The sequence below is a fragment of the Macrobrachium rosenbergii genome, chromosome 6 (assembly GCF_040412425.1).
Source record: "Macrobrachium rosenbergii isolate ZJJX-2024 chromosome 6, ASM4041242v1, whole genome shotgun sequence".
NCBI classification, from domain to species: domain Eukaryota; kingdom Metazoa; phylum Arthropoda; class Malacostraca; order Decapoda; family Palaemonidae; genus Macrobrachium; species Macrobrachium rosenbergii.
The window spans coordinates 9,538,672-9,553,916 of record NC_089746.1 but is presented as its reverse complement, the minus strand read 5'-3'; the positions used below and the strand labels follow the sequence as shown (position 1 = coordinate 9,553,916).

Sequence of the window (15,245 nt, the reverse complement as noted above, 5' to 3'; positions counted from 1 at the left end):
GTTTGATTGTGTCTTCTTTATTTTATTAGCTTTTGCTCCTCACCTATATGAAGCCTTGTGTTTCACTTTCGTTCCCCCATAAGGGTTCAATCAAATTTCTGTGAACAATGAATTATTGTTTTTCCTGAGTTTCATTTGTGATTGATTGTTGATTTTTTTCTTTGTCGTTTCTGCGGAAATGACGATTTTCGGTTAGTTTCAATTAGGATTTCTTCATGATAACGTAGCCGGAACTCCAACTTGGCTCATTTTCGACCGAAATGACTATCAAGATCGTTTGGGTTACACTCATGACCTCTGCCTAGGCTATTGTATTATTATTATTATTATTCAGAAGATGAACCCTATTCGTATGGAACAAGCCCACCAAAGGGGCCATTGACTTGGAATTCAAGCTCCCAAAGAATATGGTGTTCATTCGAAAGAAGTAGCAGAAGTTAATGGGAAATACAGAAAGATGAGGCCAGTTATTAGAAAAAAAAGATAAATTAACAAATTAGGACAACGGATATTAATTATTAGTATGTTGTTCTCATTATAACAAAAATACCTATGACTCAAGACTCATTCTAGGGGGTTTATGTAATGCTATAAAAATTTTGATAGCTAATGATGTATAACCTAGGCTGGGCCAAGGTAAAACTCTGTTTGAATTATGTACTGCTATGGGTGTACTGTACAAGACTAAAATTGTAATACTGTCTATCCAAAAATTAATATTTTTTCCCAAGCGCACTTTCCTTGTGTCATTGGTCAGGAAAGTTGAGTTCAGGTTCCTGTGTAACCAAATCCAGCACAGGCAATGCTATTGGCTTGAGATAAATAGCAAAGTATGAATAACTTGAATAACTCTTACGTACATATAATACACACACATACACACACACACACACACACACACACACATATATATATATATATATATATATATATATATATATATATATATATATATATATATATATATATATATATATATAAGGCATTGGGACCTGTCCGCCCACTGGTTGTCGGCCTAAGAAACAGATCAGAGTCTGCCCTGTGAGCCCACAAAAGCCCAAGGGGACTTTAACTAATAATATATATATATATATATATATATATATATATATATATATATATATATATATATATATATATATATATATATATATATATATTTATTTATATATATATATATATATATATATATATATATTCTGGTCATAATTATTAATTTATATTTTAATTTTGATCACAATCTCTTGAAAGAAGCAAAAGTCAAAACAAGCTAAGATATGCTTATGATATGAAGATGCTTAATGGGCATAAATATCAAATGCAAGCTATATTAGACAGGCAGTGCTATGGGATGCCATAATTCAAAGGAATCATTGTGACTGTCTCACTGAAACTCAACTGACAACACAGAGGGTGACAATAGAAAGAGAATATTAAGACTGACCATATATCAGTAAACAAAGGTCCAGGGAATAGAAAGGGATACAAAGCGTTTAGAGAAGTATATTGGTGTGCAGATGAAAGATACAGATTAAATAAATATGAAAAATAAATGTGTTATGGAAGTTCGACAAAAAATGAACAAACTTGAGAGTAGACTGTATCAACCTTTCTTCACAGATTCGTTCTTGTCCTAAGGGTTTGCAGAGAACATTGCACCCGTGATTCAGTAAATGAATAACAGATTCACAACTCATGACATAAGCTGTTGAGTACACGGAGAATTGAGTTAATAACATTATACTAACAAATTCAGGTTCATTCTGTGGCATAAAATTACAGACTACAATTAGGCTAAATTAGGCTTTGGGCTTAAGAGTTTAAAAGCCTTCTCTCAGCAACCTGTACTGACATCGATCTTGGCTAAAGATTAAACGACTTGAGCCAATTTCCTGAAATATCTTTGCGCCTCTGTTAGTCTAAACAGTGAATTTGTACCTGGTGGTCAGCCAAATGTAGTGGGTTACACCTAGGATGCAGAATAGTTTGAAGGTCGAAGTATCATTCTACATGACTCGTTGAGAATCATGAAGCCATTCCCACAAAAGGAATACACACACACATATATATGTATATATATATATATATATATATATATATATATATATATATATATATATATCTATATATATACATACATATATATATATATATATATATATATATATATATATATATATATATATATATATATATATATTACTAGTTAGAACAAGAAAAGTACAACTAGATTTCATAGGACGTTCTTTAATAGTTCTGACTTCCTAGGAATCGAATCCAGGACATTTCAATGATAGGGTGAGTGTCCTAACCATTAGAAGATGAACATTGATCGTTTATTCAGTGAGGATATAAGATGAACAACAATGGGTCTGGTCTGTGCTTGAATGGGTGACCGCTTGTGAGAGAGGTGCGAAATAATGAGCAGGAAGACAAGTACTGCTGGTTTATTGATTGTTGCTGTTGTTTCAGATTTAGCTGGCCTTGTGCCAGCACGGGCTCTTGCTCCTAGAGCAGCCCGTAACTGGTTTATTGATGTTGTTGTTGTTTCAGATTTAGCTGGCCTTGTGCCAGCACGGGCTCTTGCTCCTAGAGCAGCCCGTAACTCTATGTTGATGAGTCTGTGAGACGGGTAGGTTAGATGAAAACTTTATTATGATGCATGAAAGTGATTTTGGTGGGGGTGATTTTGAAGTGAAAAGATTTAACAGGCAAGGTTGCAACCTCTTTGAACCCTACGGTACCCATCAGAAGAGGACAAAAGTATGGTAGCCGTGAGTGTTGGCTAGTGGGAGAAGCCAGCAAATGGGGAAAAGAAGAATTTGAGTAGTAGGCACAGGTAGCTAGTATGCTAGCTCGTGATGATCTAAAGCCATATTCCTTGTCCGGTCCTAATTCTTGTGTGTGTATGTGTTTTGTGCATTTGTTGGGTGTTGATTGTGGTGGGTAAAAGGTGATTTTGATAGGGGAGAGAGTGATTTCTAAAGAGCCAGCAGTAGAGATGAGATGGAATGGTTTTTGATTTGTTGTCTGGTTTAAAGTAGGGGTCGGGTCTGTTGTGTCTGTTTTCAGAATTGGGAAGGAGAGCGGGTGGTTAAAGGTAAGGATTCTTTAGAGTTACCGTGGTGTGGTTTATTGATGTTGTTGTTTTAGATTTAGCTGGACTTGTGCCAGCACGGGCTCTTGCTCCTAGAGCAGCCCGTAACTCTATGTTGATAATGAGTCTGAGATGGGTAGGTTAATGAAAACTTTATTATGATACATGAAAGTGATTTTGGTGGTGGTTTATTGATGAAGCGAGCTGCATATAAAGCGGGATGCGGACGTTTGCGTAGTTCGCAGAGACCGCTGGTAGAAAGATTTACAGGTTACGGGCTGCTCTAGGAGCAAGAGCCCGTGCTGGCATAAGGCCAGGTAAATCTGAAACAACAGATTTACAGGTGACCTGAGGTCAAACTAATTTCTTACAAAAACAGGACAGGTTCATACAGAGAACATAGTGATCAATAATGTCTGACGCATGACATAAATAACTCGTTACATAGTCTAATGACACATATAACCAAGGGCCCATCGAGTACATGCATGTCCTATTTTATGGAAATTTGGGTGGAAAAAATACGATGGAAAATACGGGCTGATAATACTGTGAAGTAAAATAAACATGGATTTGAAAATGTTAATAATCTCAGATATTCATGTATTTCTGTAGGAAGACTAGATACATTATGAATATGACCGATAAATAAAAAAATAAAAATATTCAGCATGGTTACTTATAAATTTTCAGAAAGTTATAGAAGCGTTTGAATTTTGAGTACTTCTGTTAAGGTATTAAAGAGAAGAAGAACGCTTCCATAACAACAAACGGATTGCCGACCGACGACCGCCTTTCGCCGTCGTAACTCTTTTTATCCTTGTATGTATGCGTTTTATGTTGACAGTCATTGCATGCAATGGAAATATAAACTAAACTGTATTTTTGTGTCATGCCACTTTGTATTAGCAAGGTTTACATGTAAATTAAGGAGACTAACAGTCTCTATCAAGGGAATGTTCTTGAATAGGCCTATAGGATTTGATGGCATGTCAGTACTCTAAGCCAAGCTGGGCGCATTGTATGAAGGTCAGCTTTCTTAAAATATGTTTAGGTAACTTCGATTGAATTTGTGGCCTCAATTCGATAGGGGGATGGTCTGTTGCAGCCGCTGTAAACTACTGAGAGGGAGAGTTTTAGCGTACGTGACCAAAGACATGTTTGGAGAGGACTGCTCGGTAACTTAGACGTAGGCCTATGTAGCCCAGAGGAACCCGGTAATTTGCTAAGAATTATCAAGAACCGAAGATTTAACTAAGTACTGGTGGATGGTGTTGTAGCTTAGGATGTGAGGTTACAAGGCTGTCATGCATTTCCAGCCAGCGGCTGTAGCTAAACCTACTGATAGGCCTAGGCCTATGCGGTGGGTGTTGGCTAATTAGGCTAGCTTAACTTAGGCCATAGACTATTCTCGACACTTGTCTAGCCTAGTTAAGCTATTTTATTGTTAAAAGCTAATCTAACATGAATGCACCTCTCTGTTAGGCTTAGCATAAGCTAATAGCCTAGGACCTGCACTTGGGAATCCTGAAAGTCTGTATCTTAAGGTGTGTTAGGCTGTAGGCTAGAATATCAAGGGAGTAGGCCTATAGGCCTAAGGTAAAGACTGCAAAGGAAAGAATGCAAAAACTTAACCTGAACAAGTTAAATTCTTAACATTCACGACAAAATCAGTTGACTGGTTGAAAGCTATTGATGGTATTTAGGCTGAGGTGGCTTACCTAGCATATTGAAAGTACAGTACTGTAAGTACATTAAATAGAGAAACATCAATGCAGAATTCAATAAAAATGACATGCAATGGCTAGCCTTATCATATTCAGTAACCTAGTTAACTAATTACTCAGTGCCAGAAGTTCATAGCGATCATTTTTACCACAAGGGATCTTAGTTGCACGGATAAATCATCAGTATATACATTAACATTACTTGTTATGGTTCATGCATCATATCCATATGATTTAGAACTAAGAGGTTTTAATTTAGGTTGTCTTCCTGAAATCATATTAATGTTTATTTGAGTGAACAGTTTTTAGATAATTACCTCATTTTAATTACTTTTGGTAAAGGCTAATGGTTTCCAATGCTGTTTGGAATAAAAAAACATGACTGCAAAATAGTTTTGTAAATTTTATAAGTCTTAAAGGAGTCTTTTTCCCTCGTGAGTTTGTGATTTAAACTTATTCAAGTTCACATGCTGCTGGACAGTACTTATTACTGTATATCATAGGTGTAAAAAAAGTGAGTTTACAATGCAGTACTAGTTTTCACCTTGTTCCATTGGACTTCCTTCATGTATTTTAAGCCCTCCAGTAATTCTTGAGAATTGTTCAGTATAGGGTAGTATATTCCACATCTTTGTTACTAAGTTATTTATCTTCTTTCAAGCACCTATTTCCTGTCCATTTTGAGAAGTTATCTTTATAGCAGTAAGAAAACTTTATGCTCTCTAAGGTCAGTATTCATGATCAAAAGTTTTTGTACATAGTGTTCAAGCAAGGGAAGTAGAAATCACACATTTTAATGTATTTATTCTTTTGACAACAGGGATATCTGCTGTTAGCTTTATAGTCTGACAACAAATCTTTTTCCATCTTCCATTCATATGAGTTAAGGAGAGAATGTAAAGTATAGTGTTAGTGGGACTTTTAGATATTTTACAGAAGTCGTCTTTTGGTAAAAATATCTAATACTGTATTTATATCTTTTATCATTCCCTATGTAATTACAATGCTGGAGGGTGTCTTTTGTTCACAGTGTCATCTTGATAAAGTAGGGAGTCAGCTGTATAATTTTGAATTTTTATTCTTATATGTACATTTTATACAGATTTTTAATAAATTTGTGGCATATTTTTTTCATACTAACTTATGAAATGACAAAATATCTTTAGCATCAGTAACCATCATAGGGGCATTCTCTGTCAGATCAACCAGTGTTTAACACCCTCATTTCTCAGATTTTGATAAAATTTGGCCCACAGGAAAATCATAGGCCCTGTATCCATTTCTGAAATTTTTAGACCAATCTGACAAATGGTTCAAAAGATATGAGACCTCAGGAAATTTGACGCCCAACTTACAAATATGGTGTTCACTCATAGGTTGTTTCATGAAAAATACTTACATACACAAACTTTTTTTTGCTGATTCTAATAGCTAATGCCGTTTCCTTCATTTTTTAGATTATAAAAAAATTTCTCATTTGATACCCCGGATCTCAAATTGTGACCTTAAATTTTGTTTTCACTTATACAACTTACCTGGTAGTTACATATAGCTGTCGTCTTTGACGTCACGGCAGTATTCAAATTTCGCGCTAGCGCTAGCGTTACGAAAGGTGATCCCTCTACCCCCCGCCCTCTATCGGGGTATCGGGAACCGTTCCAAGAACACGTCATTAGTTTTTGCCGTGCCGAACCGGTAATACGGTTCTGCTGCTGGTGGTATTTCTCAACAATTCGAACTTGTAGTTCCCTTTTTTGGTGAAGTACTCGGTTTGTTGTTTTTTGCTGGCGCTAGTTATTGCTTGAGCGTTATTCTTAGTTAGACTATTATGTCTGATTCAGGTTCTAGTGGTATCCGGTTTTGCAGCAAAGGCTGCAAAACCAGCCTTGTTAAGCTTAGTTTAGATCTGCACACCTCTTGCTTTTCATGTAGGGGGCAAAAATGTTCTGCTGACTTGACTTGTAACAAGTGTGAACTACTAACTTTGTCTGACTGGAGTGCTTTGGGGAAGTACATGAAGAAGCTAGAGAAAGATAGGATAAGGAAGGCCTCTTCTAGGTCTTCGAGGTCAGGAGGTAGTCAAGAGGTTTTTGTAAACCCTATTAACCCTGCTCCCCCTGTAGTTCCTGTAGTTTTACCTGCCCAGACACCGTTTCTCCCAATCCTGATACCGTGTCAGTCCTTAATGCTTTTATGTCTTCCATGCAGAAAATGGGAGACAATTTGCAGCGGTTAGTAGACCGCAGTGATAATGCAAGTGTTGTTCCTTGTGTAAGTGTTGTGGAGGAGGTAGCTTCTCGGCCCATTCACGCTCCCAGGTCTAGGCCCCTGTCAGGCTCCCAGGTTCCAGGGAGAAGGCATGCCGAAAGCCGAAAGGAGGTGAGTGGGACCTGCTCCCGAGCAGTTGCCCCCTCAAGCAGTCCTGTTGCCGCTTCCCAGGCTGCTGGCCCTCACCACCGAAAAGGTGAGGAGTGGATAGTGTCGAGTGGCTCCAGTTGGAGTTCCTCTCCTCCTAGAGGATGGCGTTTTCACGACGCTTCTAGACCTTTGAAGAGGTCTCGTCTGCTTTCACCATCGAAGATTCCTAAGAAGAAGGCGCTTCTGGAGGATCCTACCCCTTCCTGTAGCTTTTGGGCAGAACCGGAGAGGCTTTCTTCGTTGGACTCGTCTCATTCGTTTTCGGCTGAGCCTCCTTATAAGACAGATGCAGCTGAGAGGTCTGCTCCTTTGGCGCCAGCGACTCCTGTGACTCCTGTTCCTGTGGCGCCTGCTCCAGCATTCGATGGACCTCAACAGCTAGTGATTGACGGAATCAACGCCCGTTTGGACTCGATTTTACAACTTTTGTGTAAAAGTCAAGTCTCTTCTTTGGCTCCTCCTACGATGCCAGCGGCGCCCATCTCGACTCCTCTTTCAGTCGCCCCGGTAGCGCCGCCGCTTGCGCCTCCGTTGGCGCCACCTTTGGCTGCTGTGCCGATTGCGCCTCCTTTGGCGCCTCCTGTGATGCCAGCGGCTTCCGCCTCGACTACTCTTTCAGCCGCTCCGGTAGCGCCGCCGCTTGCGCCTCCATTGGCGCCACCTGTCGTCATGGTACCGACTGCTCCTCCTTTGGCGCCACCTTTGATTGCTGTACCATCTGTGCCTCCTTTGGCGCCTCCGATGGCTCCTCAACAGGCTCAAACTCTTTCGGTGGCACAGCAAGAATATGTCACGAGCCTCCCAGCCCCCGCTCGTGTAACTCAAGTTTCAGTTCAAGGGGACTTGGATGAAGACGTAGTCCAGCTGGACTTGTCCCCAGTATCTGACGAACTCCTCTCGGGCTTAGAGGAGCAGTGTAAGGAGGAGAAGCCTCCGCAAGCTCTCTTCTTACAAGAAGCTCTTGAAGTTCTTTATTGAGAACTTCCTGATTCGTTCTCGCCTGCGGCTCCTCCGTCTCCTGGGTCCCAGTACAAGAGGGACAAGGCTTCTGTTTCTTCTTGGACTTTGAAACTTGTCCTGTCCTGTCTCAGCGAAGAAAGGCCTTAAGAAGATGGATGCTAGGCTGGCCGAGAAGAGGAAAGTGGGAAGAATGTCTTCTGTCTTCCTCCTTCTCGTCGTTCCTTCCGTAACCGGGGTTGGTACGAGACTGGGGAAATGTTTTCCCTGGGTGTGGCTGCCTCCGCACAGGGGGACTTCTGCAGTCTCGTGGATGCCAGTAGGAGGACCGCACTTAATTCTGCGAAGGTTTTCTTTACGTCCTCCAAACTGGATCAAGTTTTCAAGAGCGTGTTTCGGACTCTTGAAATAGTGAGCTTCCTGGACTGGGCGATTGCGGCCTTAGCCAGGAAGATTAAGGATTTTAATCTTCCTTCTGAGCTCTTGGATGATGTGGTAGGAGTAGTAGACTGCATTGATAGGGGCATCTGCGACGGTGCAGTAGAACTTGCCTCTTTATTTACGGCAGGGGTTCTCAAAAAGAGGCAACTTTGGTGCTCCTTTTTAGCAAAAGGTATCTCTTCAAACCAGAAGTCGGCTCTCCTGTTTTCTCCTTTGGACAAGGCACATCTTTTTCCGCAAGAGTTGGTTTCTGCAATGTCCCAGGCGTTAGCTCAGAAGTCAACCCAGGATCTTTTGTCGCAGTCTGCCAAGAAAGCGAAAAGACCTGTGCTTTCTACCGCTTCTGTGCGCGGTGTTTCGTCTCCTGCTATCTCGTTTGGACAGTATAAAGGGAGATCCTCTAGACGTGTTTTTGGCAGGGCCAGAGGAAAAGGCAAAGCCACGCCTAGAACCTCGACGGCCCCCGAGAAGAAATGAACCTTTTGTCCTCCATTCAGCAGTAGGAGCCAGACTGCAAAGGTTCTGGCAAGAGTGGCAACGGATCTCGGCAGACCCTTGGACGATCCAAGTTTTAAAGGAAGGATATGCCATCCCCTTCCTTTCCAAACCTCCTTTAGTGGAGGCTCCAGTTTCTTTACAGGCGACTCGCACAACTCCATGAAACTAGACGCCCTTCGCTCAGAAGTCCGAGCCATGCTGGAGAAGGAAGCGATAGAACTGCTTCATGCCCCTCTATCTCCAGGTTTCTACAGTCGTCTGTTCCTGGTTACGAAAGCATCAGGGGGATGGAGACCCGTACTGGATGTGAGTGTGTTGAATGTCTTCGTTCAGAAGACAAAATTCTCCATGGAGACAACGCAGTCGGTCTTGGCGTCTTTACATCAGGGGGATTGGATGGTTTCTATAGACCTCCAAGATGCTTACTTTCACGTCCCAATACACCTAGATTCAGGAAGTTCCTGAGGTTCGTCTTTGAGGGACAGGTGTATCAGTTCCGTGCCCTCTGCTTCGGTCTGTCGACAGCCCCGCAAGTTTTCACAAGGGTCCTGTTATCAGTAGCCAGACACCTTCACCTGGAAGGAATTCGAGTTTCTATGTACCTCGACGATTGGCTGCTCAAAGCGGCATCGAGGGAGAGCTGTATGGAGGACCTATCAAAGACTCTTCAATTGGCAAAGTCTCTAGGCCTCATTGTCAACGAGAAGAAGTCTTGCCTTACTCCCAGTCAGCAGATTGTCTATTTGGGAGTGAGCCTGGACTCTCAGACTTTTCAGGCTTTTCTGTCCAGTCAACGGATAGCCTCATGCCTGCAGAAGATCGACGACTTTCTGCAGAGGAAGATCTGTTCCGCGAACGAGTGGATGAGTCTCGTGGGAACCTTAGCTTCAGTGGAGAAGTTTGTAAGACTGGGGCGCTTGAACCTGAGGCCACTGCAGTTTTACCTGCAAGAGAAGTGGCCCAGGAAACAGTTCCCGGACTCCTTCACCTTCGCCATTTTGGAAGAGATAAAGGAGTGCCTCCATTGGTGGAGGTCAGAAGGAAGGCTGACACAAGGACTTCCTCTTCAGCTTCCGAACCCAGACCTAACTTTGTTTTCCGACGCCTCGGACAAGGGCTGGGGAGCGACTATGGGGACAAAAGAAGTTTCGGGCCAGTGGCAAGGAGAAGAGAGAAACTGGCATATAAATCGAAAGGAACTAAAAGCGGTTCACTTAGCTCTGTTGGCCTTTCAACAAGAAGTGGAAGGCAAATGTGTCTTGGTCCAGGCGGACAACACGACCGCTCTGGCATACATTCGGAAACAGGGGGGCACTCACTTGTGGTCCTCTACGAGACCTCGAGGGAGCTACTGGTTTGGGCGGAGGAGATCGGGACCAGACTAGTAACGAGATTCATTCAAGGGGAGAGAAATGTAGCGGCGGACCTTCTCAGCAGAAAGAACCAGGTCCTGTCCAACGAGCAGACTTTACATCCCCTAGTTTGCGAGGAGCTATGGAAGGTATGGGGACGTCCTCTCATAGATCTCTTTGCAACCGACAAGACGACTCGGCTGCCCCTTTACTGCTCTCCGGTTCCAGACAGCTAAGCGGTTTTCGTGGATGCAATGTTCATGAACTGGTCGGACCTGGATCTTTATGCTTTTCCCCCGTTCAAGATCTTGCAGCAAGTCATCTCGAAGTTCTCAAGCCATCGGAACGTAAGGATGACTCTGGTGGCTCCATTCTGGCCGTCCAGGGAGTGGTTCCCGGACCTTCTAAACCTCCCGTCAGACTTTCCGAGACTTCTGCCAGAGAGACCAGATTTACTCAGACAGCCGCACTTTCAGAGGTTCCACCAAAACTTGTCTGCTCTTCATCTTGTCGCCTGCAGACTGTCAGGAGACTCGTCAGAAAGAGAGGCTTTTCAAGAGAGGCTTCAGAAGCTATCGCGAAGCCAAGAAGAGAATCCTCTGACAATGTTTACCAGGCGAAGTGGACACAGTTTAGGTCCTGGTGTCGAAGAGAAGGCGTGTCTTCTTCTTCGACGTCTATAGCTCAGATGGCCGATTTTCTCTTGTTCCTCCACAGAGAGAAAAAGCTTGCTGTGCCTACTATTAAAGGGTATAGAGCCATGTTAGCTTCGGTCTTTCGACATAGGGGTCTTGAAGTGTCTTTGAGTCAAGACCTTTCAGATCTGATTAGATCATTTAATACGTCAAAGAGGGACCAGAAGAGACCAGTGGCGTGGAATCTTGAGGTAGTGCTGAGATGGTTACGGTCTCAATCCTTTGAACCGATGGCGAACATCTCCTTGAAGGATCTCACGAAGAAGACTCTCTTTTTGGTAGCTCTGGCTACGGCCAGGAGAGTAAGTGAGCTACATGCGATAGATAAAAGAGTAGGCTTTGCTAAGGGGAAGGCAGTATGTATGTCTACTCTTGGTTTCTTAGCCAAGAACGAAGACCCGTCAAGACCTTGGCCAAGAGTTTGAAATTAAGGACCTTTCCCAATTGGTCGGTCGAAAAACCCGAGAGGTACCTCTGCCCTGTGAGAGCTCTCAAGTTCTATGTTCAGAGAACGAAGAAGCTCAGAGGTCCCAGTGACCACCTCTGGTGCTCGGTTAGAGATCCTTCGAGGCCTCTCTCCAAGAATGCCCTTTCCTTCTTTTTGAGAAGCCTGATAAAAGAAGCTCATGAGCATTGTGCTGACTCGGAGATGAGTATTCTTAAGGTAAAGGCGCACGAGATAAGAGCAGTTTCGACTTCTGTAGCCTGTAGCAGAAACTTATCTGTTAAAGACTTGGTTAAGTCTACCTTTTGGAGATGCAAGTCAGTATTTGCATCGCATTACTTAGTGGACGTGCAAACTGTTTTTGAAAAGTGCAGTACGCTGGGGCCCTTTATTGCGACTGACACGGTGTTGGGGGAGGGTGAAAAGGAGTCCGCTCCTTAACTAACATTTTCACCTTGGTGTTGGGGTTGTTGTTTCTTTAAGGTTGTCTGGAGATACACGGTGTGGTAGTATCTTCCAGTTTTTAATCTTTGGTATTGGTTTTATGGTAATGTTAGGTGATCCTCGTTTTGTTGTTCGTCGTACTGCGCCTGATCAAGGGCATCAGACTTGTCCGCACGCAGCCATGTTCTCACGGCAGGTACTGTTTTTGTTGTGTCCGACACACGGATCCCTTATATCCTCTCAGCACAATATAAAGGCCAGCAGACTACAGAGGCAGTAACCACTGAGTCAGCTACCTTTAAAGGTAAGGAACCTATGTCTAACTTGTTGCAAGTAGATAATTCCAAGAATTTTATTAGTTGCCAGTGTCCCACCTCCTCAAGGTGCCAATCAGCTATATGTAACTACCGGGTAAGTTGTATAAGTGAGAATGACATTTTTATGATAAAATAACGTTTCACTTATACTTACCCGGTAGTTACATAATCATAACCCTCCCTCCTCCCCTCACCTGGGCAGTTGGGCAAAAACTTATGACGTGTTCTTGGAACGGTTCCCGATACCCCGATAGAGGGCGGGGGGTAGAGGGATCACCTTTCGTAACGCTAATGCCAGCGCGAAATTTGAATACTGCCATGACGTCAAAGACGACAGCTATATGTAACTACCGGGTAAGTATAAGTGAAACTTTATTTTATCATAAAAATGTCATTTTTTGTATACCTTTTTTATTTTTCAACGTAGAGTTTTAAAACCTGTATATTTGAATTCCTTGGCTCTTTCTGATTCTAAATATATAACATTTATGCAGTTCTGATCATTATTAACCAAGTTATGGGTCAGTGAAAATATGTGACCTCACACGTGACCTCAAATTTCCCGAGGTCATATCTTTTGAAGCAAGTGTCGGATTGGTCTAAAATTTCAGAAATGGATACAGGGCCTATGATTTTCCTATAAACCAAATTTTATCAAAATCTGAGAGATGAGGGTGTTAATTTAAAAAAATTTTGGTTGATTTAACAGAGAATGCCCCCATAGGAACCCAGCTATAAATCAAGAGGCCCATTGTACTTTTCTTTATAAAGAACACCCAAATCAGTAACATCTTGTTTAAATAGATGTTCTGGATATGTAATGCAATGGTTTTTTATCATATTTTTTATGAACAGATATAAAAGTTTTAGAACAATACAGTAATTATACAAAATTTTATGGATTTAAATTGTTACAATACAGCAATACCCCGAACTTGTGTGATTCGAGTTGCGCAAATTCACAGACACGTGAACTTTTCACTGGAACCTAACTAATTGTCATACATGAGTTTTTCACAGACACACGAACATTTGTGAATGCTGAGAAACCCTGCAAAAGTGTTTATGTTTGATTTTTTATGTAATTTATAAGTTTTCCAGCTTTTATGTGTAAATTAAATAATATTAAATAATAAAAGTAATAATTTTTCTTTTCTCTCTCTCTCTCTCTCTCTCTCTCTCTCTCTCTTTTACTGAGATGAGAGAATTTTTATGGTACTTGTATATGTTTATTTGTTTTGTATGATAAATAAGATTTTACCTAATAATTAGTACTAATTTTCAAATATTAATGAGATTAAATATAATAATAATAAAGACATATTGATTTAACATGACAAGAAGGGGGCGTGTTGTTGATTAGCAGGTCAAAGGTTTCTCTCTCTCTCTCTCTCTCTCTCTCTCTCTCTGTATCTGTGATAATTCATAAAAAATTTAATTCTCTTAAGTAAGGACAACTGTTATCTCTCTCTCTCTCGTTCATAGTTAATGCAATGTCCTTATTACTGTTTCTCTATATGTCTTTAACTGTACAGTAGATAATTTTAGATTGATCTAATTTTACCTGTACCATCTACAAAGTGTAAATGTGCCGTTCTAAAACATAGAGACATAGAGCATTTCAGAACAATGGTAATAATAATAGTAATATAACTGTAATTACAAATTTCGTATGTGATACATATTTTAAACAAACAAATATCCTTCACTTATCTTTTAAGAAGCTCGAAGGCAAAGCTGTCAGATATGTCAGTTTAACATGACAAGAAGGGGGAGTGTTGCTGATTAGTGGGTCAAAGGTTTCTTATGTAATCTCTCTCTCTCTCTCTCTCTCTCTCTCTCTCTCTCTCTCTCTCTCTCTCTCTCTCTCTCTCTCTCTCTGTGTCCATTATAATTCATAAAAAATTTCACTTTCGTAAGTAAGGACAACTGTTGGCTCTCTCTCTCTCTCTCTCTCTCTCTCTCTCTCTCTCTCTCTCTCTCTCTCTCTCTCTCTCTCTTGTTTGTAGTTAGCGCAACCTATGTATTACTGTTTCTCTGTATGTCTTTAACTGTATAGTAGATAATTTTAAATTGATCTAATTTTACCTGTACCGTCTACAAACTGTAAATGCGCCGTTCTAAAACATGGAGTTATAGAGCATTTCAGAATAACAAAGAGACGGAGATAGAATAAAGAAGTTTTTAAAAACAAGGTTGAGAAGACTTCTAAAATTAGATTGGTGGAATGGGGAGAAAGAGAAATAGTATACTAATCTTCACACTCTCCTATATTTTTATGTCGACCATTTATTTCTTTTTTTAAGGGTAATGCATTAAGCTAACTTTTAAATGAAATTACAGTAACTTTAATTTCATATAAAAGTTATTTTAATGCTTTGGGAGCATGATTAGGGTCATATTTAGTGTTTAAATTTTAGAAACACTCATGTATTAGCATTTCTAGAGACCGTGCCAGACTTACACAGAAATTCGTCTTGCGCTAGGTGGTCTGGAACCTAACCTCGCATAAGTTCGGGGTATGACTGTACAGAAAGACTTTCCCATCACCTTTGTACTGTAAATGATTGCAGGAACCATATTATTACTGTATTCTGCAGATACACATGAAAATTGGACTGCAAGTGATAGAGGAGTCACCCCTTAATTGGGTATCCTAATTTGTTAGTTAACCCACCACTAACAAAACAGTTTAAATTCTAGATGTGGTATAATCCATTTTGCCAGTAAAGCTGAGATTCGTAATGGAATAGTTTTTAAAATATCTGAAAGAGTTACAGATACTGTATATATGTATATGAGCATCTATAGGTTTACTTGGTTTTAGTTTGACACCAGATGTATTTTCATACTG

At 40.9% G+C, this 15,245-nt stretch overlaps 1 protein-coding gene across 3 annotated transcripts in view; it reads left to right on the top strand.

The window, feature by feature from the left end:
- Nucleotides 1-3,841: 3,841 nt before the first annotated feature.
- Nucleotides 3,842-15,245, top strand: part of LOC136839173 (protein ABHD18) — an 89,074-nt gene continuing 77,670 nt past the window's right edge. For 2 of the 3 annotated variants that reach the window (XR_010853240.1, XM_067104862.1), the window contains exon 1: nt 3,844-3,919. The gene's annotated coding sequence lies outside the window, so the exon portion shown is untranslated. Of the gene's footprint in view, nt 3,920-15,245 lie in introns of all 3 variants that reach the window. The other variant, XM_067104863.1, reaches the window with a different exon arrangement.